Below are 24729 nucleotides of genomic sequence, written 5' to 3'. Positions count from 1 at the left end.
GTACAGGGGGCAAATTATAGCAATATGCAGATTTATGTTACTGTACAGGGGGCAAATGATAGCAATATGCAGATTTATATTACTGTACAGTGGGCAAATGATAGCAATATGCAGATTTATATTACTGTACAGGGGCCAAATGATAGCAATATGCAGATTTATATTACTGTACAGGGGGCAAATGATAGCAATATGCAGATTTATATTACTGTACAGGGGGCAAATGATAGCAATATGCAGATTTATATTACTGTACAGGGGGCAAATGATAGCAATATGCAGATTTATATTACTGTACAGGGGGCAAATGATAGCAATATGCAGATTTATATTACTGTACAGGGGGCAAATAATAGCAATATGCAGATTTATATTACTGTACAGGGGGCAAATGATAGCAATATGCAGATTTATATTACTGTACAGGGGGCAAATGATAGCAATATGCAGATTTATGTTACTGTACAGGGGGCAAATGATAGCAATATGCAGATTTATATTACTGTACAGGGGCCAAATGATAGCAATATGCAGATTTATATTACTGTACAGGGGGCAAATGATAGCAATATGCAGATTTATATTACTGTACAGGGGGCAAATGATAGCAATATGCAGATTTATGGGCGTCACAATTCCTTTGTAGTATATACTGTATGCAGCTCTTAGGTGCTGACAAATATTTGTCTATTAATTTTGTATTGGGAATATAAATGTAATACAGAATTGCGTAACACGCTGGCAGGCGCAGTGGGCTGCAGAGATATGGTAACGTATTTTGCATATGTGGAAGACGACAAGAGGAGCACAGTGCATGGGACTTTGGCCCTCATTCAGAGCCGTTCGCTATTTGTGGTCGCTCGTTTAAAAACAAGGGGTGGCTATTCAAATGATCCGTACGCACATTGCAGTCTGTTCACACCTCTAAGTCTGAACGAGCGAGCAAAACATACGCTCGTTTATTTGTTAAAAACGCCCCCTAGCCGCTCGCATCCTACGTCATGTCCGCTATTTATTAGATTAATCGAGTACATCGACCAGCGTATGAACTGCTCGCTATTCTTGTGGTTGGTGTTTGCTACCACAAATTTGCGAGCAGTTCTGGCTATAAAATAACCCAGTGACGTGGTCACTGACGCTGCTGTTTTAAATCTGCACACCCATAAAACGCCCGTTTTGACCTTTAAGCACGCCTGCGTTCGGATCTCCACTCCCCATTTTCAAGCACCTTCCCCTGTTACCACCCACATACGCCTCATTCTGTCACTCAAAATAGCAGGCACTCGCTATATTGCGTACCAACGATTTTCGGCCGCACTGACTGGTTCGCGCATGCGTACTAAAAACCGTACGCATGCGCAGATGTGCAAACATCGCTCGGAACGAGCGTACTGCCGCTAACGAGCGGCTCTGAATGAGGGCCTTTATTCTTGGACATGCGACCAACCCCCCCCAATAACACCCAGAAATGCCCATTAGAAGTGCATGGATATGCATGCCAATTCAATCTGCGTCTCTGTGCTGATGGGGGCCCAGGCGCAGTGCGGACCGGATGCGTGCGCAGAGAGAAACCGTCGGCCATTTGTGCCCAATGGCTTCCCGGCATCCACTTTTGAATCACAACCCAACTGCCTCCTATTCCTGCTGCCATTACAGTGCTGGCATAGATAGGACGGAGAAGATAACGACCACCTGGTGCTTATAATCACGTTGTACTCGTCCATTACCCAGGTGAGGGCACACTACAGGACTGATATAACGAATGTAGGGACAGGACTGATATAACGAATGTAGGGACAGGACTGATATAACGAATGTAGGGACAGGGCTGGAATAACGAATGTAGGGACAGGGCTGGAATAACGAATGTAGGGACAGGGCTGATATAACGAATGTAGGGACAGGGCTGGAATAACGAATGTAGGGACAGGACTGATATAACGAATGTAGGGACAGGGCTGGAATAAGGAATGTAGGGACAGGACTGATATAACGAATGTAGGGACAAGGCTGGAATAACGAAGAATGTAGGGACAGGGCTGATATAACGAATGTAGGGACAGGGCTGGAATAACGAAGAATGTAGAGACAGGGCTGATATAACGAATGTAGGGACAGGGCTGGAATAACGAATGTAGGGACAGGTCTGGAATAACGAATGTAGGGACAGGGCTGGAATAACGAAGAATATAGGGACAGAGCTGATATAACGAATGTAGGGACAGGGCTGATATAACGAATGTAGGGACAGGGCTGGAATAACGAAGAATGTAGGGCAGGGCAGGAAAAACGAATGTAGGGACAGGGCTGGAATAATTAAAAATGTAGGGACAGGGCTGATATAAAGAATGTAGGGACAGGGCTGGAATAAAGAAGAATGTAGGGACAGGGCTGGAATAAAGAATGTAGGGACAGGGCTGGAATAACGAATGTAGGGACAGGGCTGGAAAAACGAATGTAGGGACAGGGCTGGAATAACGTAGAATGTAGGGACAGGGCTGATATAACGAATGCAGGAACAGGGCTGGAATAATGAATGTAGGGACAGGGCTGGAATAACGAAGAATGTAGGGACAGGGCTGGAATAAAGAATGTAGGGACAGGGCTGGAATAAGGAAGAATGTAGGGACAAGGCTGGAATAAAGAATGTAGGGACAGGGCTGGAATAAGGAAGAATGTAGGGACAGGGCTGGAATAACGAATGTAGGGACAGGGTTGGAATAACGAATGTAGGGACAGGGCTGGAATAACGAAGAAAGTAGGGACAGAGCTGGAATAACGAATGTAGGGACAGGCCTGGAATAACGAAGAATGTAGGGACAGAGCTGATATAACGAATGTAGGGACAGGGCTGGAATAACGAATGTAGGGACAGGGCTGATATAACGAATGTAGGGACAGGGCTGGAATAACGAAGAATGTAGGGACAGGGCTGGAATAACGAATGTAGGGACAGGGCTGGAAAAACTAATGTAGGGACAGGGCTGGAATAACGAAGAATGTAGGGACAGGGCTGGAATAAAGAATGTAGGGACAGGGCTGGAATAAGGAAGAATGTAGGGACAAGGCTGGAATAAAGAATGTAGGGACAAGGCTGGAATAAAGAATGTAGGGACAGGGCTGGAATAAGGAAGAATGTAGGGACAGGGTAGGAATAACGAATGTAGGGACAGGACTGATATAATGAATGTAGGGACAGGACTGATATAATGAATGTAGGGACAGGACTGATATAATGAATGTAGGGACAGGGCTGGAATAACGAATGTAGGGACAGGGCTGAAATAACGAATGTAGGGACAAGGCTGGAATAATGAATGTAGGGACAGGGCTGGAATAACGAAGAATGTAGGGACAGGGCTGGAATAACGAATGTAGGGACAGGTCTGGAATAACGAATGTAGGGACAGGGCTGGAATAACGAAGAATATAGGGACAGAGCTGATATAACGAATGTAGGGACAGGGCTGATATAACGAATGTAGGGACAGGGCTGGAATAACGAAGAATGTAGGGCAGGGCAGGAAAAACGAATGTAGGGACAGGGCTGGAATAATTAAAAATGTAGGGACAGGGCTGATATAAAGAATGTAGGGAAAGGGCTGGAATAAAGAAGAATGTAGGGACAGGGCTGGAATAAAGAATGTAGGGACAGGGCTGGAATAACGAATGTAGGGACAGGGCTGGAAAAACGAATGTAGGGACAGGGCTGGAATAACGTAGAATGTAGGGACAGGGCTGATATAACGAATGCAGGAACAGGGCTGGAATAATGAATGTAGGGACAGGGCTGGAATAACGAAGAATGTAGGGACAGGGCTGGAATAAAGAATGTAGGGACAGGGCTGGAATAAGGAAGAATGTAGGGACAAGGCTGGAATAAAGAATGTAGGGACAGGGCTGGAATAAGGAAGAATGTAGGGACAGGGCTGAAATAACGAATGTAGGGACAGGGTTGGAATAACGAATGTAGGGACAGGACTGATATAATGAATGTATGGACAGGACTGATATAATGAATGTAGGGACAGGGCTGGAATAACGAATGTAGGGACAGGGCTGGAATAACGAAGAAAGTAGGGACAGAGCTGGAATAACGAATGTAGGGACAGGCCTGGAATAACGAAGAATGTAGGGACAGAGCTGATATAACGAATAGGGACAGGGCTGGAATAACGAATGTAGGGACAGGGCTGATATAACGAATGTAGGGACAGGGCTGGAATAACGAAGAATGTAGGGACAGGGCTGGAATAACGAATGTAGGGACAGGGCTGGAAAAACTAATGTAGGGACAGGGCTGGAATAACGAAGATTGTAGGGACAGGGCTGGAATAAAGAATGTAGGGACAGGGCTGGAATAAGGAAGAATGTAGGGACAAGGCTGGAATAAAGAATGTAGGGACAAGGCTGGAATAAAGAATGTAGGGACAGGGCTGGAATAAGGAAGAATGTAGGGACAGGGTTGGAATAACGAATGTAGGGACAGGACTGATATAATGAATGTAGGGACTGGACTGATATAATGAATGTAGGGACAGGACTGATATAATGAATGTAGGGACAGGGCTGGAATAACGAATGTAGGGACAGGGCTGAAATAACGAATGTAGGGACAAGGCTGGAATAATGAATGTAGGGACAGGGCTGGAATAACGAAGAATGTAGGGACAGGGCTGGAATAACGAATGTAGGGACAGGTCTGGAATAACGAATGTAGGGACAGGTCTGGAATAACGAATGTAGGGACAGGGCTGGAATAACGAATGTAGGGACAGGGCTGATATAACGAATGCAGGAACAGGGCTGGAATAAAGAATGTAGGGACAGGGCTGGAATAAGGAAGAATGTAGGGACAGAGCTGATATAACGAATGTAGGGACAGGGCTGATATAACGAATGTAGGGACAGGGCTGGAATAACGAAGAATGTAGGGCAGGGCAGGAAAAACGAATGTAGGGACAGGGCTGGAATAACGAATGTAGGGACAGGGCTGGAATAACGAATGTAGGGACAGGGCTGATATAACGAATGCAGGAACAGGGCTGGAATAAAGAATGTAGGGACAGGGCTGGAATAAGGAAGAATGTAGGGACAGGGCTGGAATAAAGAATGTAGGGACAGGGCTGGTATAAGGAAGAATGTAGGGACAAGGCTGGAATAAAGAATGTAGGGACAGGGCTGGAATAAGGAAGAATGTAGGGACAGGGCTGGAATAACGAATGTAGGGACAGGGTTGGAATAACGAATGTAGGGACAGGACTGGAATAACAAAGAATATAGGGACATAGCTGATATAACGAATGTAGGGACAGGGCTGATATAACGAATGTAGGGACAGGGCTGGAATAACGAAGAATGTAGGGCAGGGCAGGAAAAACGAATGTAGGGACAGGGCTGGAATAACGAATGTAGGGACAGGGCTGGAATAACGAATGTAGGGACAGGGCTGATATAACGAATGCAGGAACAGGGCTGGAATAAAGAATGTAGGGACAGGGCTGGAATAAGGAAGAATGTAGGGACAGGGCTGGAATAAAGAATGTAGGGACAGGGCTGGAATAAGGAAGAATGTAGTGACAAGGCTGGAATAAAGAATGTAGGGACAGGGCTGGAATAAGGAAGAATGTAGGGACAGGGCTGGAATAACGAATGTAGGGACAGGGTTGGAATAACGAATGTAGGGACAGGACTGATATAATGAATGTATGGACAGGACTGATATAATGAATGTAGGGACAGGACTGATATAATGAATGTAGGGACAGGGCTGGAATAACGAATGTAGGGACAGGGCTTGAATAACGAATGTAGGGACAGGGTTGGAATAACGAATGTAGGGACAGGACTGATATAATGAATGTAGGGACAGGGCTGGAATAACGAATGTAGGGACAGGGCTGGAATAACGAAGAAAGTAGGGACAGAGCTGGAATAACGAATGTAGGGACAGGCCTGGAATAACGAAGAATGTAGGGACAGAGCTGATATAACGAATGTAGGGACAGGGCTGGAATAACGAATGTAGGGACAGGACTGATATAATGAATGTATGGACAGGACTGATATAATGAATGTAGGGACAGGACTGATATAATGAATGTAGGGACAGGGCTGGAATAACGAATGTAGGGACAGGGCTTGAATAACGAATGTAGGGACAGGGTTGGAATAACGAATGTAGGGACAGGACTGATATAATGAATGTAGGGACAGGGCTGGAATAACGAATGTAGGGACAGGGCTGGAATAACGAAGAAAGTAGGGACAGAGCTGGAATAACGAATGTAGGGACAGGCCTGGAATAACGAAGAATGTAGGGACAGAGCTGATATAACGAATGTAGGGACAGGGCTGGAATAACGAATGTAGGGACAGGGCTGATATAACGAATGTAGGGACAGGGCTGGAATAACGAAGAATGTAGGGACAGGGCTGGAATAACGAATGTAGGGACAGGGCTGGAAAAACTAATGTAGGGACAGGGCTGGAATAACGAAGATTGTAGGGACAGGGCTGGAATAAAGAATGTAGGGACAGGGCTGGAATAAGGAAGAATGTAGGGACAAGGCTGGAATAAAGAATGTAGGGACAAGGCTGGAATAAAGAATGTAGGGACAGGGCTGGAATAAGGAAGAATGTAGGGACAGGGTTGGAATAACGAATGTAGGGACAGGACTGATATAATGAATGTAGGGACTGGACTGATATAATGAATGTAGGGACAGGACTGATATAATGAATGTAGGGACAGGGCTGGAATAACGAATGTAGGGACAGGGCTGAAATAACGAATGTAGGGACAAGGCTGGAATAATGAATGTAGGGACAGGGCTGGAATAACGAAGAATGTAGGGACAGGGCTGGAATAACGAATGTAGGGACAGGTCTGGAATAACGAATGTAGGGACAGGGCTGGAATAACGAATGTAGGGACAGGGCTGATATAACGAATGCAGGAACAGGGCTGGAATAAAGAATGTAGGGACAGGGCTGGAATAAGGAAGAATGTAGGGACAGAGCTGATATAATGAATGTAGGGACAGGGCTGGTATAACGAATGTAGGGACAGGGCTGGAATAACGAAGAATGTAGGGCAGGGCAGGAAAAACGAATGTAGGGACAGGGCTGGAATAACGAATGTAGGGACAGGGCTGGAATAACGAATGTAGGGACAGGGCTGATATAACGAATGCAGGAACAGGGCTGGAATAAAGAATGTAGGGACAGGGCTGGAATAAGGAAGAATGTAGGGACAGGGCTGGAATAAAGAATGTAGGGACAGGGCTGGTATAAGGAAGAATGTAGGGACAAGGCTGGAATAAAGAATGTAGGGACAGGGCTGGAATAAGAAAGAATGTAGGGACAGGGCTGGAATAAAGAATGTAGGGACAGGGTTGGAATAACGAATGTAGGGACAGGACTGGAATAACGAAGAATATAGGGACATAGCTGATATAACGAATGTAGGGACAGGGCTGATATAACGAATGTAGGGACAGGGCTGGAATAACGAAGAATGTAGGGCAGGGCAGGAAAAACGAATGTAGGGACAGGGCTGGAATAACGAATGTAGGGACAGGGCTGGAATAACGAATGTAGGGACAGGGCTGATATAACGAATGCAGGAACAGGGCTGGAATAAAGAATGTAGGGACAGGGCTGGAATAAGGAAGAATGTAGGGACAGGGCTGGAATAAAGAATGTAGGGACAGGGCTGGAATAAGGAAGAATGTAGGGACAAGGCTGGAATAAAGAATGTAGGGACAGGGCTGGAATAAGGAAGAATGTAGGGACAGGGCTGGAATAACGAATGTAGGGACAGGGTTGGAATAACGAATGTAGGGACAGGACTGATATAATGAATGTATGGACAGGACTGATATAATGAATGTAGGGACAGGGCTGGAATAACGAATGTAGGGACAGGGCTGGAATAACGAAGAAAGTAGGGACAGAGCTGGAATAACGAATGTAGGGACAGGCCTGGAATAACGAAGAATGTAGGGACAGGGCTGGAATAACGAATGTAGGGACAGGGCTGATATAACGAATGTAGGGACAGGGCTGGAATAACGAAGAATGTAGGGACAGGGCTGGAATAACGAATGTAGGGACAGGGCTGGAAAAACTAATGTAGGGACAGGGCTGGAATAACGAAGAATGTAGGGACAGGGCTGGAATAAAGAATGTAGGGACAGGGCTGGAATAAGGAAGAATGTAGGGACAAGGCTGGAATAAAGAATGTAGGGACAAGGCTGGAATAAAGAATGTAGGGACAGGGCTGGAATAAGGAAGAATGTAGGGACAGGGTTGGAATAACGAATGTAGGGACAGGACTGATATAATGAATGTAGGGACAGGACTGATATAATGAATGTAGGGACAGGACTGATATAATGAATGTAGGGACAGGGCTGGAATAACGAATGTAGGGACAGGGCTGAAATAACGAATGTAGGGACAAGGCTGGAATAATGAATGTAGGGACAGGGCTGGAATAACGAAGAATGTAGGGACAGGGCTGGAATAACGAATGTAGGGACAGGTCTGGAATAACGAATGTAGGGACAGGGCTGGAATAACGAAGAATATAGGGACAGAGCTGATATAACGAATGTAGGGACAGGGCTGATATAACGAATGTAGGGACAGGGCTGGAATAACGAAGAATGTAGGGCAGGGCAGGAAAAACGAATGTAGGGACAGGGCTGGAATAACGAATGTAGGGACAGGGCTGGAATAACGAATGTAGGGACAGGGCTGATATAACGAATGTAGGGACAGGGCTGGAATAACGAATGTAGGGACAGGGCTGGAAAAACGAATGTAGGGACAGGGCTGGAATAACGAAGAATGTAGGGACAGGGCTGGAATAAAGAATGTAGGGACAGGGCTGGAATAAGGAAGAATGTAGGGACAAGGCTGGAATAAAGAATGTAGGGACAAGGCTGGAATAAAGAATGTAGGGACAGGGCTGGAATAAGGAAGAATGTAGGGACAGGGTTGGAATAACGAATGTAGGGACAGGACTGATATAATGAATGTAGGGACAGGACTGATATAATGAATGTAGGGACAGGACTGATATAATGAATGTAGGGACAGGGCTGTAATAACGAATGTAGGGACAGGGCTGAAATAACGAATGTAGGGACAAAGCTGGAATAATGAATGTAGGGACAGGGCTGGAATAACGAAAAATGTAGGGACAGGGCTGCAATAACGAATGTAGGGACAGGTCTGGAATAATGAATGTAGGGACAGGGCTGGAATAACGAAGAATATAGGGACAGAGCTGATATAACGAATGTAGGGACAGGGCTGATATAACGAATGTAGGGACAGGGCTGGAATAACGAAGAATGTAGGGCAGGGCTGGAAAAACGAATGTAGGGACAGGGTTGGAAAAATGAATGTAGGGACAGGGCTGGAATAATGAATGTAGGGAAAGGGCTGGAATAATGAATGTAGGGAAAGGGCTGGAATAACGAATGTAGGGACAGGGCTGGAATAATGAATGTAGTGACAGGGCTGGAATAATGAATGTAGGGACATGGCTGGAATAACAAATGTAGGGATAGGGCTAGAATAACGAATGTAGGGACAGGGCTGGAATAACAAATGTAGGGACAGGGCTGGAATAACGAATGTAGGGACAGGGCTGGAATAACAAATGTAGGGACAGGGCTAGAATAACGAATGTAGGGACAGGGCTGGAAAAACGAATGCAGGGACAGGGCTGATATAATGAATGTAGGGATAGGGCTGGAATAACGAATGTAGGGACAGGGCTGGAATAACAAATGTAGGGACAGGGGTGGAATAACAAATGTAGGGACAGGGCTAGAATAAGGAAGAATGTAGGGACAGGGCTGGAATAACGAATGTAGGGACAGGGCTGGAATAACGAATGTAGGGACAGGGCTGGAATAACAAATGAAGGGACAGGACTGATATAACGAATGTAGTGACAGGGCTGGAATAAAGAATGTAGGGACAGGGCTGGAATAACAAAGAATGTAGGGACAGGGCTGGAATAACGAATGTAGGGACAGGGCTGGAATAACAAATGTAGGGACAGGGCTGGAATAACGAATGTAGGGACAGGGCTGATATAACGAATGCAGGAACAGGGCTGGAATAAAGAATGTAGGGACAGGGCTGGAATAAGGAAGAATGTAGGGACAGGGCTGGAAAAAAGAATGTAGGGACAGGGCTGGAATAAGGAAGAATGTAGGGACAAGGCTGGAATAAAGAATGTAGGGACAGGGCTGGAATAAGGAAGAATGTAGGGACAGGGCTGGAATAACGAATGTAGGGACAGGGTTGGAATAACGAATGTAGGGACAGGACTGATATAATGAATGTATGGACAGGACTGATATAATGAATGTAGGGACAGGACTGATATAATGAATGTAGGGACAGGGCTGGAATAACGAATGTAGGGACAGGGCTGGAATAACGAATGTAGGGACAGGGTTGGAATAACGAATGTAGGGACAGGACTGATATAATGAATGTAGGGACAGGGCTGGAATAACGAATGTAGGGACAGGGCTGGAATAACGAAGAAAGTAGGGACAGAGCTGGAATAACGAATGTAGGGACAGGCCTGGAATAACGAAGAATGTAGGGACAGAGCTGATATAACGAATGTAGGGACAGGGCTGGAATAACGAATGTAGGGACAGGGCTGATATAACGAATGTAGGGACAGGGCTGGAATAACGAAGAATGTAGGGACAGGGCTGGAATAACGAATGTAGGGACAGGGCTGGAAAAACTAATGTAGGGACAGGGCTGGAATAACGAAGATTGTAGGGACAGGGCTGGAATAAAGAATGTAGGGACAGGGCTGGAATAAGGAAGAATGTAGGGACAAGGCTGGAATAAAGAATGTAGGGACAAGGCTGGAATAAAGAATGTAGGGACAGGGCTGGAATAAGGAAGAATGTAGGGACAGGGTTGGAATAACGAATGTAGGGACAGGACTGATATAATGAATGTAGGGACTGGACTGATATAATGAATGTAGGGACAGGACTGATATAATGAATGTAGGGACAGGGCTGGAATAACGAATGTAGGGACAGGGCTGAAATAACGAATGTAGGGACAAGGCTGGAATAATGAATGTAGGGACAGGGCTGGAATAACGAAGAATGTAGGGACAGGGCTGGAATAACGAATGTAGGGACAGGTCTGGAATAACGAATGTAGGGACAGGGCTGGAATAACGAATGTAGGGACAGGGCTGATATAACGAATGCAGGAACAGGGCTGGAATAAAGAATGTAGGGACAGGGCTGGAATAAGGAAGAATGTAGGGACAGGGCTGGAATAAAGAATGTAGGGACAGGGCTGGAATAAGGAAGAATGTAGGGACAAGGCTGGAATAAAGAATGTAGGGACAGGGCTGGAATAAGGAAGAATGTAGGGACAGGGCTGGAATAACGAATGTAGGGACAGGGTTGGAATAACGAATGTAGGGACAGGACTGATATAATGAATGTATGGACAGGACTGATATAATGAATGTAGGGACAGGACTGATATAATGAATGTAGGGACAGGGCTGGAATAACGAATGTAGGGACAGGGCTGGAATAACGAATGTAGGGACAGGGTTGGAATAACGAATGTAGGGACAGGACTGATATAATGAATGTAGGGACAGGGCTGGAATAACGAATGTAGGGACAGGGCTGGAATAACGAAGAAAGTAGGGACAGAGCTGGAATAACGAATGTAGGGACAGGCCTGGAATAACAAAGAATGTAGGGACAGAGCTGATATAACGAATAGGGACAGGGCTGGAATAACGAATGTAGGGACAGGGCTGATATAACGAATGTAGGGACAGGGCTGGAATAACGAAGAATGTAGGGACAGGGCTGGAATAACGAATGTAGGGACAGGGCTGGAAAAACTAATGTAGGGACAGGGCTGGAATAACGAAGATTGTAGGGACAGGGCTGGAATAAAGAATGTAGGGACAGGGCTGGAATAAGGAAGAATGTAGGGACAAGGCTGGAATAAAGAATGTAGGGACAAGGCTGGAATAAAGAATGTAGGGACAGGGCTGGAATAAGGAAGAATGTAGGGACAGGGTTGGAATAACGAATATAGGGACAGGACTGATATAATGAATGTAGGGACTGGACTGATATAATGAATGTAGGGACAGGACTGATATAATGAATGTAGGGAAAGGGCTGGAATAACGAATGTAGGGACAGGGCTGAAATAACGAATGTAGGGACAAGGCTGGAATAATGAATGTAGGGACAGGGCTGGAATAACGAAGAATGTAGGGACAGGGCTGGAATAACGAATGTAGGGACAGGTCTGGAATATCGAATGTAGGGACAGGTCTGGAATAACGAATGTAGGGACAGGGCTGGAATAACGAATGTAGGGACAGGGCTGATATAACGAATGCAGGAACAGGGCTGGAATAAAGAATGTAGGGACAGGGCTGGAATAAGGAAGAATGTAGGGACAGAGCTGATATAACGAATGTAGGGACAGGGCTGATATAACGAATGTAGGGACAGGGCTGGAATAACGAAGAATGTAGGGCAGGGCAGGAAAAACGAATGTAGGGACAGGGCTGGAATAACGAATGTAGGGACAGGGCTGGAATAACGAATGTAGGGACAGGGCTGATATAACGAATGCAGGAACAGGGCTGGAATAAAGAATGTAGGGACAGGGCTGGAATAAGGAAGAATGTAGGGACAGGGCTGGAATAAAGAATGTAGGGACAGGGCTGGTATAAGGAAGAATGTAGGGACAAGGCTGGAATAAAGAATGTAGGGACAGGGCTGGAATAAGGAAGAATGTAGGGACAGGGCTGGAATAACGAATGTAGGGACAGGGTTGGAATAACGAATGTAGGGACAGGACTGGAATAACGAAGAATATAGGGACATAGCTGATATAACGAATGTAGGGACAGGGCTGATATAACGAATGTAGGGACAGGGCTGGAATAACGAAGAATGTAGGGCAGGGCAGGAAAAACGAATGTAGGGACAGGGCTGGAATAACGAATGTAGGGACAGGGCTGGAATAACGAATGTAGGGACAGGGCTGATATAACGAATGCAGGAACAGGGCTGGAATAAAGAATGTAGGGACAGGGCTGGAATAAGGAAGAATGTAGGGACAGGGCTGGAATAAAGAATGTAGGGAGAGGGCTGGAATAAGGAAGAATGTAGGGGCAAGGCTGGAATAAAGAATGTAGGGACAGGGCTGGAATAAGGAAGAATGTAGGGACAGGGCTGGAATAACGAATGTAGGGACAGGGTTGGAATAACGAATGTAGGGACAGGACTGATATAATGAATGTATGGACAGGACTGATATAATGAATGTAGGGACAGGACTGATATAATGAATGTAGGGACAGGGCTGGAATAACGAATGTAGGGACAGGGCTGGAATAACGAATGTAGGGACAGGGTTGGAATAACGAATGTAGGGACAGGACTGATATAATGAATGTAGGGACAGGGCTGGAATAACGAATGTAGGGACAGGGCTGGAATAACGAAGAAAGTAGGGACAGAGCTGGAATAACGAATGTAGGGACAGGCCTGGAATAACGAAGAATGTAGGGACAGAGCTGATATAACGAATGTAGGGACAGGGCTGGAATAACGAATGTAGGGACAGGGCTGATATAACGAATGTAGGGACAGGGCTGGAATAACGAAGAATGTAGGGACAGGGCTGGAATAACGAATGTAGGGACAGGGCTGGAAAAACTAATGTAGGGACAGGGCTGGAATAACGAAGATTGTAGGGACAGGGCTGGAATAAAGAATGTAGGGACAGGGCTGGAATAAGGAAGAATGTAGGGACAAGGCTGGAATAAAGAATGTAGGGACAAGGCTGGAATAAAGAATGTAGGGACAGGGCTGGAATAAGGAAGAATGTAGGGACAGGGTTGGAATAACGAATGTAGGGACAGGACTGATATAATGAATGTAGGGACTGGACTGATATAATGAATGTAGGGACAGGACTGATATAATGAATGTAGGGACAGGGCTGGAATAACGAATGTAGGGACAGGGCTGAAATAACGAATGTAGGGACAAGGCTGGAATAATGAATGTAGGGACAGGGCTGGAATAACGAAGAATGTAGGGACAGGGCTGGAATAACGAATGTAGGGACAGGTCTGGAATAACGAATGTAGGGACAGGGCTGGAATAACGAATGTAGGGACAGGGCTGATATAACGAATGCAGGAACAGGGCTGGAATAAAGAATGTAGGGACAGGGCTGGAATAAGGAAGAATGTAGGGACAGAGCTGATATAATGAATGTAGGGACAGGGCTGATATAACGAATGTAGGGACAGGGCTGGAATAACGAAGAATGTAGGGCAGGGCAGGAAAAACGAATGTAGGGACAGGGCTGGAATAACGAATGTAGGGACAGGGCTGGAATAACGAATGTAGGGACAGGGCTGATATAACGAATGCAGGAACAGGGCTGGAATAAAGAATGTAGGGACAGGGCTGGAATAAGGAAGAATGTAGGGACAGGGCTGGAATAAAGAATGTAGGGACAGGGCTGGTATAAGGAAGAATGTAGGGACAAGTCTGGAATAAAGAATGTAGGGACAGGGCTGGAATAAGGAAGAATGTAGGGACAGGGCTGGAATAAAGAATGTAGGGACAGGGTTGGAATAACGAATGTAGGGACAGGACTGGAATAACGAAGAATATAGGGACATAGCTGATATAACGAATGTAGGGACAGGGCTGATATAACGAATGTAGGGACAGGGCTGGAATAACGAAGAATGTAGGGCAGGGCAGGAAAAACGAATGTAGGGACAGGGCTGGAATAACGAATGTAGGGACAGGGCTGGAATAACGAATGTAGGGACAGGGCTGATATAACGAATGCAGGAACAGGGCTGGAATAAAGAATGTAGGGACAGGGCTGGAATAAGGAAGAATGTAGGGACAGGGCTGGAATAAAGAATGTAGGGACAGGGCTGGAATAAGGAAGAATGTAGGGACAAGGCTGGAATAAAGAATGTAGTGACAGGGCTGGAATAAGGAAGAATGTAGGGACAGGGCTGGAATAACGAATGTAGGGACAGGGTTGGAATAACGAATGTAGGGACAGGACTGATATAATGAATGTATGGACAGGACTGATATAATGAATGTAGGGACAGGGCTGGAATAACGAATGTAGGGACAGGGCTGGAATAACGAAGAAAGTAGGGACAGAGCTGGAATAACGAATGTAGGGACAGGCCTGGAATAACGAAGAATGTAGGGACAGGGCTGGAATAACGAATGTAGGGACAGGGCTGATATAACGAATGTAGGGACAGGGCTGGAATAACGAAGAATGTAGGGACAGGGCTGGAATAACGAATGTAGGGACAGGGCTGAAATAACGAATGTAGGGACAAGGCTGGAATAATGAATGTAGGGACAGGGCTGGAATAACGAAGAATGTAGGGACAGGGCAGGAAAAACGAATGTAGGGACAGGGCTGGAATAACGAATGTAGGGACAGGGCTGGAATAACGAATGTAGGGACAGGGCTGATATAACGAATGTAGGGACAGGGCTGGAATAACGAATGTAGGGACAGGGCTGGAAAAACGAATGTAGGGACAGGGCTGGAATAACGAAGAATGTAGGGACAGGGCTGCAATAAAGAATGTAGGACAGGGCTGGAATAAGGAAGAATGTAGGGACAAGGCTGGAATAAAGAATGTAGGGACAAGGCTGGAATAAAGAATGTAGGGACAGGGCTGGAATAAGGAAGAATGTAGGGACAGGGTTGGAATAACGAATGTAGGGACAGGACTGATATAATGAATGTAGGGACAGGACTGATATAATGAATGTAGGGACAGGACTGATATAATGAATGTAGGGACAGGGCTGTAATAACGAATGTAGGGACAGGGCTGAAATAACGAATGTAGGGACAAAGCTGGAATAATGAATGTAGGGACAGGGCTGGAATAACGAAAAATGTAGGGACAGGGCTGCAATAACGAATGTAGGGACAGGTCTGGAATAACGAATGTAGGGACAGGGCTGGAATAACGAAGAATATAGGGACAGAGCTGATATAACGAATGTAGGGACAGGGCTGATATAACGAATGTAGGGACAGGGCTGGAATAACGAAGAATGTAGGGCAGGGCTGGAAAAACGAATGTAGGGACAGGGTTGGAATAATGAATGTAGGGACAGGGCTGGAAGAATGAATGTAGGGAAAGGGCTGGAATAATGAATGTAGGGAAAGGGCTGGAATAACGAATGTAGGGACAGGGCTGGAATAATGAATGTAGTGACAGGGCTGGAATAATGAATGTAGGGACATGGCTGGAATAACAAATGTAGGGATAGGGCTAGAATAACGAATGTAGGGACAGGGCTGGAATAACAAATGTAGGGACAGGGCTGGAATAACGAATGTAGGGACAGGGCTGGAATAACAAATGTAGGGACAGGGCTAGAATAACGAATGTAGGGACAGGGCTGGAAAAACGAATGCAGGGATAGGGCTGATATAATGAATGTAGGGATAGGGCTGGAATAACGAATGTAGGGACAGGGCTGGAATAACAAATGTAGGGACAGGGGTGGAATAACAAATGTAGGGACAGGGCTAGAATAAGGAAGAATGTAGGGACAGGGCTGGAATAACGAATGTAGGGACAGGGCTGGAATAACGAATGTAGGGACAGGGCTGGAATAACAAATGAAGGGACAGGACTGATATAACGAATGTAGTGACAGGGCTGGAATAAAGAATGTAGGGACAGGGCTGGAATAACAAAGAATGTAGGGACAGGGCTGGAATAACGAATGTAGGGACAGGGCTGGAATAACAAATGTAGGGACAGGGCTAATATAATGAATGTAGGGACAGGTCTGGAATAACGAAGAATGTAGGGACAGGGCTGGAATAACAAATGTAGGGACTGGGCTGGAGTAATTAATATAGGGACAGGGCTGGAATTACGAATGTAAGGACAGGGCTGGAATAACGAATGTAGGGACAGGGCTGATATAATGAATGTAGGGACAGAGCAGGAATAATGAATGTAGGGACAGGGCTGGAATAACGATTCTGTAGGGACAGTGCTGATATAATGAATGTAGGGACAGGGCTGGAATAATGAATGTAGGGACAGTGCTGGAATAACGAATGTAGGGACAGGGCTGGAATAACGAATGTAGGGACAGGGCTGGAATAACGAATGTAGGGACAGGGCTGGAATAACGAATGTAGGGACAGGGCTGGAATAACGAATGTAGGGACAGGGCTGGAGAAACGAATGTAGGGACAGGGCTGATATAATGAATGTAGGGATAGGGCTGATATAATGAATGTAGGGACAGGGCTGGAATAATGAATGTAGGGACCGGGCTGACATAATGAATGTAGGGACAGGGCTGATATAATGAATGTAGGGACAGGGCTGGAATAATGAATGTAGGGACAGGGCTGGATTAACGAATGTAGGGACAGGGCTGGAATAATCAATGTAGGGACAGGGCTGGAATAACAAATGTAGGGACAAGGCTGGAATAACAAATGTAGGGACAGGGCTGGAATAAGGAAGAATGTAGGGACAAGGCTGGAATAAGGAAGAATGTAGGGACAGGGCTGGAATAACGAATGTAGGGACAGGGTTGGAATAACGAATGTAGGGACAGGACTGATATAATGAATGTATGGACAGGACTGATATAATGAATGTAGGGACAGGACTGATATAATGAATGTAGGGACAGTGCTGGACTAATGAATGTAGGGACAGGGCTTGAATAACGAATGTAGGGACAGGGTTGGAATAACGAATGTAGGGACAGGACTGATATAATGAATGTAGGGACAGGGCTGGAATAACGAATGTAGGGACAGGGCTGGAATAACGAAGAAAGTAGGGATAGAGCTGGAATAACGAATGTAGGGACAGGCCTGGAATAACGAAGAATGTAGGGACAGGTCTGGAATAACGAATGTAGGGACAGGGCTGGAATAACGAATGTAGGGACAGGGCTGATATAACGAATGCAGGAACAGGGCTGGAATAAAGAATGTAGGGACAGGGCTGGAATAAGGAAGAATGTAGGGACAGAGCTGATATAACGAATGTAGGGACAGGGCTGATATAACGAATGTAGGGACAGGGCTGGAATAACGAAGAATGTAGGGCAGGGCAGGAAAAACGAATGTAGGGACAGGGCTGGAATAACGAATGTAGGGACAGGGCTGGAATAACGAATGTAGGGACAGGGCTGATATAACGAATGCAGGAACAGGGCTGGAATAAAAAATGTAGGGACAGGGCTGGAATAAGGAAGAATGTAGGGACAGGGCTGGAATAAAGAATGTAGGGACAGGGCTGGTATAAGGAAGAATGTAGGGACAAGGCTGGAATAAAGAATGTAGGGACAGGGCTGGAATAAGGAAGAATGTAGGGACAGGGCTGGAATAACGAATGTAGGGACAGGGTTGGAATAACGAATGTAGGGACAGGACTGGAATAACGAAGAATATAGGGACATAGCTGATATAACGAATGTAGGGACAGGGCTGATATAACGAATGTAGGGACAGGGCTGGAATAACGAAGAATGTAGGGCAGGGCAGGAAAAACGAATGTAGGGACAGGGCTGGAATAACGAATGTAGGGACAGGGCTGGAATAACGAATGTAGGGACAGGGCTGATATAACGAATGCAGGAACAGGGCTGGAATAAAGAATGTAGGGACAGGGCTGGAATAAGGAAGAATGTAGGGACAGGGCTGGAATAAAGAATGTAGGGACAGGGCTGGAATAAGGAAGAATGTAGGGACAAGGCTGGAATAAAGAATGTAGGGACAGGGCTGGAATAAGGAAGAATGTAGGGACAGGGCTGGAATAACGAATGTAGGGACAGGGTTGGAATAAGGAATGTAGGGACAGGACTGATATAATGAATGTATGGACAGGACTGATATAATGAATGTAGGGACAGGACTGATATAATGAATGTAGGGACAGGGCTGGAATAACGAATGTAGGGACAGGGCTTGAATAACGAATGTAGGGACAGGGTTGGAATAACGAATGTAGGGACAGGACTGATATAATGAATGTAGGGACAGGGCTGGAATAACGAATGTAGGGACAGGGCTGGAATAACGAAGAAAGTAGGGACAGAGCTGGAATAACGAATGTAGGGACAGGCCTGGAATAACGAAGAATGTAGGGACAGAGCTGATATAACGAATGTAGGGACAGGGCTGGAATAACGAATGTAGGGACAGGGCTGATATAACGAATGTAGGGACAGGGCTGGAATAACGAAGAATGTAGGGACAGGGCTGGAATAACGAATGTAGGGACAGGGCTGGAAAAACTAATGTAGGGACAGGGCTGGAATAACGAAGATTGTAGGGACAGGGCTGGAATAAAGAATGTAGGGACAGGGCTGGAATAAGGAAGAATGTAGGGACAAGGCTGGAATAAAGAATGTAGGGACAAGGCTGGAATAAAGAATGTAGGGACAGGGCTGGAATAAGGAAGAATGTAGGGACAGGGTTGGAATAACGAATGTAGGGACAGGACTGATATAATGAATGTAGGGACTGGACTGATATAATGAATGTAGGGACAGGACTGATATAATGAATGTAGGGACAGGGCTGGAATAACGAATGTAGGGACAGGGCTGAAATAACGAATGTAGGGACAAGGCTGGAATAATGAATGTAGGGACAGGGCTGGAATAACGAAGAATGTAGGGACAGGGCTGGAATAACGAATGTAGGGACAGGTCTGGAATAACGAATGTAGGGACAGGGCTGGAATAACGAATGTAGGGACAGGGCTGATATAACGAATGCAGGAACAGGGCTGGAAAAAAGAATGTAGGGACAGGGCTGGAATAAGGAAGAATGTAGGGACAGAGCTGATATAATGAATGTAGGGACAGGGCTGATATAACGAATGTAGGGACAGGGCTGGAATAACGAAGAATGTAGGGCAGGGCAGGAAAAACGAATGTAGGGACAGGGCTGGAATAACGAATGTAGGGACAGGGCTGGAATAACGAATGTAGGGACAGGGCTGATATAACGAATGCAGGAACAGGGCTGGAATAAAGAATGTAGGGACAGGGCTGGAATAAGGAAGAATGTAGGGACAGGGCTGGAATAAAGAATGTAGGGACAGGGCTGGTATAAGGAAGAATGTAGGGACAAGGCTGGAATAAAGAATGTAGGGACAGGGCTGGAATAAGGAAGAATGTAGGGACAGGGCTGGAATAAAGAATGTAGGGACAGGGTTGGAATAACGAATGTAGGGACAGGACTGGAATAACGAAGAATATAGGGACATAGCTGATATAACGAATGTAGGGACAGGGCTGATATAACGAATGTAGGGACAGGGCTGGAATAACGAAGAATGTAGGGCAGGGCAGGAAAAACGAATGTAGGGACAGGGCTGGAATAACGAATGTAGGGACAGGGCTGGAATAACGAATGTAGGGACAGGGCTGATATAACGAATGCAGGAACAGGGCTGGAATAAAGAATGTAGGGACAGGGCTGGAATAAGGAAGAATGTAGGGACAGGGCTGGAATAAAGAATGTAGGGACAGGGCTGGAATAAGGAAGAATGTAGGGACAAGGCTGGAATAAAGAATGTAGGGACAGGGCTGGAATAAGGAAGAATGTAGGGACAGGGCTGGAATAACGAATGTAGGGACAGGGTTGGAATAACGAATGTAGGGACAGGACTGATATAATGAATGTATGGACAGGACTGATATAATGAATGTAGGGACAGGGCTGGAATAACGAATGTAGGGACAGGGCTGGAATAACGAAGAAAGTAGGGACAGAGCTGGAATAACGAATGTAGGGACAGGCCTGGAATAACGAAGAATGTAGGGACAGGGCTGGAATAACGAATGTAGGGACAGGGCTGATATAACGAATGTAGGGACAGGGCTGGAATAACGAAGAATGTAGGGACAGGGCTGGAATAACGAATGTAGGGACAGGGCTGGAAAAACTAATGTAGGGACAGGGCTGGAATAACGAAGAATGTAGGGACAGGGCTGGAATAAAGAATGTAGGGACAGGGCTGGAATAAGGAAGAATGTAGGGACAAGGCTGGAATAAAGAATGTAGGGACAAGGCTGGAATAAAGAATGTAGGGACAGGGCTGGAATAAGGAAGAATGTAGGGACAGGGTTGGAATAACGAATGTAGGGACAGGACTGATATAATGAATGTAGGGACAGGACTGATATAATGAATGTAGGGACAGGACTGATATAATGAATGTAGGGACAGGGCTGGAATAACGAATGTAGGGACAGGGCTGAAATAACGAATGTAGGGACAAGGCTGGAATAATGAATGTAGGGACAGGGCTGGAATAACGAAGAATGTAGGGACAGGGCTGGAATAACGAATGTAGGGACAGGTCTGGAATAACGAATGTAGGGACAGGGCTGGAATAACGAAGAATATAGGGACAGAGCTGATATAACGAATGTAGGGACAGGGCTGATATAACGAATGTAGGGACAGGGCTGGAATAACGAAGAATGTAGGGCAGGGCAGGAAAAACGAATGTAGGGACAGGGCTGGAATAACGAATGTAGGGACAGGGCTGGAATAACGAATGTAGGGACAGGGCTGATATAACGAATGTAGGGACAGGGCTGGAATAACGAATGTAGGGACAGGGCTGGAAAAACGAATGTAGGGACAGGGCTGGAATAACGAAGAATGTAGGGACAGGGCTGGAATAAAGAATGTAGGGACAGGGCTGGAATAAGGAAGAATGTAGGGACAAGGCTGGAATAAAGAATGTAGGGACAAGGCTGGAATAAAGAATGTAGGGACAGGGCTGGAATAAGGAAGAATGTAGGGACAGGGTTGGAATAACGAATGTAGGGACAGGACTGATATAATGAATGTAGGGACAGGACTGATATAATGAATGTAGGGACAGGACTGATATAATGAATGTAGGGACAGGGCTGTAATAACGAATGTAGGGACAGGGCTGAAATAACGAATGTAGGGACAAAGCTGGAATAATGAATGTAGGGACAGGGCTGGAATAACGAAAAATGTAGGGACAGGGCTGCAATAACGAATGTAGGGACAGGTCTGGAATAACGAATGTAGGGACAGGGCTGGAATAACGAAGAATATAGGGACAGAGCTGATATAACGAATGTAGGGACAGGGCTGATATAACGAATGTAGGGACAGGGCTGGAATAACGAAGAATGTAGGGCAGGGCTGGAAAAACGAATGTAGGGACAGGGTTGGAATAATGAATGTAGGGACAGGGCTGGAATAATGAATGTAGGGAAAGGGCTGGAATAATGAATGTAGGGAAAGGGCTGGAATAACGAATGTAGGGACAGGGCTGGAATAATGAATGTAGTGACAGGGCTGGAATAATGAATGTAGGGACATGGCTGGAATAACAAATGTAGGGATAGGGCTAGAATAACGAATGTAGGGACAGGGCTGGAATAACAAATGTAGGGACAGGGCTGGAATAACGAATGTAGGGACAGGGCTGGAATAACAAATGTAGGGACAGGGCTAGAATAACGAATGTAGGGACAGGGCTGGAAAAACGAATGCAGGGACAGGGCTGATATAATGAATGTAGGGATAGGGCTGGAATAAAGAATGTAGGGACAGGGCTGGAATAACAAATGTAGGGACAGGGGTGGAATAACAAATGTAGGGACAGGGCTAGAATAAGGAAGAATGTAGGGACAGGGCTGGAATAACGAATGTAGGGACAGGGCTGGAATAACGAATGTAGGGACAGGGCTGGAATAACAAATGAAGGGACAGGACTGATATAACGAATGTAGTGACAGGGCTGGAATAAAGAATGTAGGGACAGGGCTGGAATAACAAAGAATGTAGGGACAGGGCTGGAATAACGAATGTAGGGACAGGGCTGGAATAACAAATGTAGGGACAGGGCTGGAATAACGAATGTAGGGACAGGGCTGATATAACGAATGCAGGAACAGGGCTGGAATAAAGAATGTAGGGACAGGGCTGGAATAAGGAAGAATGTAGGGACAGGGCTGGAATAAAGAATGTAGGGACAGGGCTGGAATAAGGAAGAATGTAGGGACAAGGCTGGAATAAAGAATGTAGGGACAGGGCTGGAATAAGGAAGAATGTAGGGACAGGGCTGGAATAACGAATGTAGGGACAGGGTTGGAATAACGAATGTAGGGACAGGACTGATATAATGAATGTATGGACAGGACTGATATAATGAATGTAGGGACAGGACTGATATAATGAATGTAGGGACAGGGCTGGAATAACGAATGTAGGGACAGGGCTGGAATAACGAATGTAGGGACAGGGTTGGAATAACGAATGTAGGGACAGGACTGATATAATGAATGTAGGGACAGGGCTGGAATAACGAATGTAGGGACAGGGCTGGAATAACGAAGAAAGTAGGGACAGAGCTGGAATAACGAATGTAGGGACAGGCCTGGAATAACGAAGAATGTAGGGACAGAGCTGATATAACGAATGTAGGGACAGGGCTGGAATAACGAATGTAGGGACAGGGCTGATATAACGAATGTAGGGACAGGGCTGGAATAACGAAGAATGTAGGGACAGGGCTGGAATAACGAATGTAGGGACAGGGCTGGAAAAACTAATGTAGGGACAGGGCTGGAATAACGAAGATTGTAGGGACAGGGCTGGAATAAAGAATGTAGGGACAGGGCTGGAATAAGGAAGAATGTAGGGAGAAGGCTGGAATAAAGAATGTAGGGACAAGGCTGGAATAAAGAATGTAGGGACAGGGCTGGAATAAGGAAGAATGTAGGGACAGGGTTGGAATAACGAATGTAGGGACAGGACTGATATAATGAATGTAGGGACTGGACTGATATAATGAATGTAGGGACAGGACTGATATAATGAATGTAGGGACAGGGCTGGAATAACGAATGTAGGGACAGGGCTGAAATAACGAATGTAGGGACAAGGCTGGAATAATGAATGTAGGGACAGGGCTGGAATAACGAAGAATGTAGGGACAGGGCTGGAATAACGAATGTAGGGACAGGTCTGGAATAACGAATGTAGGGACAGGGCTGGAATAACGAATGTAGGGACAGGGCTGATATAACGAATGCAGGAACAGGGCTGGAATAAAGAATGTAGGGACAGGGCTGGAATAAGGAAGAATGTAGGGACAGGGCTGGAATAAAGAATGTAGGGACAGGGCTGGAATAAGGAAGAATGTAGGGACAAGGCTGGAATAAAGAATGTAGGGACAGGGCTGGAATAAGGAAGAATGTAGGGACAGGGCTGGAATAACGAATGTAGGGACAGGGTTGGAATAACGAATGTAGGGACAGGACTGATATAATGAATGTATGGAGAGGACTGATATAATGAATGTAGGGACAGGACTGATATAATGAATGTAGGGACAGGGCTGGAATAACGAATGTAGGGACAGGGCTGGAATAACGAATGTAGGGACAGGGTTGGAATAACGAATGTAGGGACAGGACTGATATAATGAATGTAGGGACAGGGCTGGAATAACGAATGTAGGGACAGGGCTGGAATAACGAAGAAAGTAGGGACAGAGCTGGAATAACGAATGTAGGGACAGGCCTGGAATAACGAAGA

The sequence above is a fragment of the Taudactylus pleione genome, unplaced genomic scaffold, assembly GCF_031769625.1.
Source record: "Taudactylus pleione unplaced genomic scaffold, aTauple2 ptg000608l, whole genome shotgun sequence".
Taxonomy (NCBI): Eukaryota; Metazoa; Chordata; class Amphibia; order Anura; family Myobatrachidae; genus Taudactylus; species Taudactylus pleione.
The sequence above is the reverse complement of the archived record's forward strand: the minus strand, read 5'-3'. Positions refer to the sequence as shown.